Here is a 2,152-nt window from a genome sequence, read left to right on the forward strand (position 1 = left end):
CGCTGCTCCCCTCAGCAGTGTACTTCATCTATCTGCCTGTTCTGTTCCCCGCTCTATCTCTGGTGAATCCTCTCACTGCCCCTGCACCTCTGGCTTGTACCCCAGTTCTGTATGCACAAATAAATAAATCTTTAAAAAAAAAAATCTAAACCCTTCGACTAAGAAAAGAGGCTCTCCTTTGTCCTGGTGGGGAGGGAACATTTCTACTTCTGAGGATTAAAAAAGGACTGTGTCAGCACTCGGGTGGATGTTTTCAGATGCAGTCAGACTTCAAAAAGTCATGCCAAGCCAAAGTGAAGTCAAGCAACCATCCAACGGCAGGAAGGGGGGAAACGTGCGAGGCCCACACAAGCGAAAGAAAACGTAGATGTGATTGACGGGGATTACAATTGAGATGAAAAACAAAATGTACAAAATGATGTAAAAATAAACTATTATAAAGAAAAAAAACATATGTGATTGATAGTGATTGATAGAAATGTATTGCTGCTTCAGATCCTTTTGGGAAAGACATAGTCAGACCCCAGAGATATCACAGAAGGTGAGTGGAAGAGACAAATATGTCGTAAATGTCATGACGCACAGACAAGCATTGTTTTGCTCTTACTGTACAGGAAGCCGCAAATAAACAAGTAATACTGAGCCGAGGCTGGTGTCAGGCGCTGGTCCCAGCGAACGTGTCCCTTCAACCTTCCTCTGGTCCCCTGAGAGTACTGCAGCCAGAATCCCCCCCACCCTGTAACGTCAACTTCTTTGTTAGAAAAGTCAAGCAGAGCAGAATCAAACAGGAGCACCCTTTGTTCTGCCTTTTCCCCACGCCCTGCCCTTGTGATCTCTCATCCCAGGAGCCATGAGAACTGATTATGTTACACCTCTAGCAAAATCCCCTCTGCCCCTGGGAGGCTGCATCTGCTGGGCTGTTAACCCCAAGGAACTGTCTCTGCTGAAGAAGGCTCGGTTCCTCCCTGGCCTGCACTTGCAGCCCCTCCTCAGACCTGGGAAAGCCAAGCCCCTCGCTCTGCCTGCTCCTGTGTATAGTCACAGCACCCCGCCCTTCATTTTAGTGAGCCACCTCAGGGACCACCTCCTGTGAGAAACTCCTTTTGTGCAAAGATTCTCTCATGCTTCAGCTTGACTTTCTAGGTGGTGAGCAAAAGACCCGGTTTTGTCGCTTACAGCCGCTAGTAACTCCTCTTCAGATGAAGAAAGAGTGGCACAGAGAGGTTTGGTAGCTTGCCCAGAGCCACACAGCTGAGGAGCCAAAGGCTGAAGCAAAAGGCCAAGACCCCACCTGTGCTGCTATGGGACATAAAGCTAAAGGCTGAGCGCCAGCGAAGGCGGAGAATAGGGCTCCGTGTAAACATTCACACAAGGTGGCTGCTTTATTTTGGGGTCCGGCTCAGGGTGCCTCTCCTCTCAGACATCGCAGGACCTTGCTCCAGACTAAGCTCTCTCTGTATCCAGCAGCTGTGACCGTCCTCCAACCAGAGCCAAGGTCTGCGGGAGCCGGGTTAGAACTTTCCCGAGCCCTTTGTGATGCTGTTGGAAGACCCCTGGCTGTTGCCAGGTACCCGCTGGACCTGGGGCTGGGGTTGTCCAGCATGCCCTGAGCCAGTCTGCCTCTCCACACTTCCCACCTGCTCGGCCCTTGTGGGTTCTTCACCGCGAGCACAGTCACCTCTACCTCCTATCCCCAAGGTCCTCACCACATTTCCTCGACACCATCTGCTACACTGGCCTTCTGGAACTCTCTCAGGTCCCAGGCTGAGCTCTGTCCTCCCTTGTGGCCACCTCTCACCTCTGTGCCTGTGTTGGCCTCCTCCCCCAGGCCCCACAGACTCACTACCTTCCTCTTCAGTACCAGGCTTACCATTCCTTCTTTCTTCAGCCCCCTCGCCTCCCCCAGTCACCACCTTCTCCTGGGCCCCCATGCCCTCTGCTGCCATTGCTCCCACACCTAGCCAGTGCTCTCTCCCCACTCCCTGCTGCTTCCTCTCTCTTCTCTCCCTCTCCTCTCCCTCCTCCCCCCTACCTTATAGCAGCACCCGTTAGATCTAGGGTTACCACAGGGCACAAAGGGAAAAAGAATATCAAGATGCCTCCTGATCAGAATCCAAACCCAAACCCAAGAAGACCCAAAAAGGGGCTAAGA

Source organism: Condylura cristata, unplaced genomic scaffold (assembly GCF_000260355.1).
Source record: "Condylura cristata isolate star-nosed mole 26May11 unplaced genomic scaffold, ConCri1.0 scaffold00024, whole genome shotgun sequence".
NCBI lineage: Eukaryota > Metazoa > Chordata > Mammalia > Eulipotyphla > Talpidae > Condylura > Condylura cristata.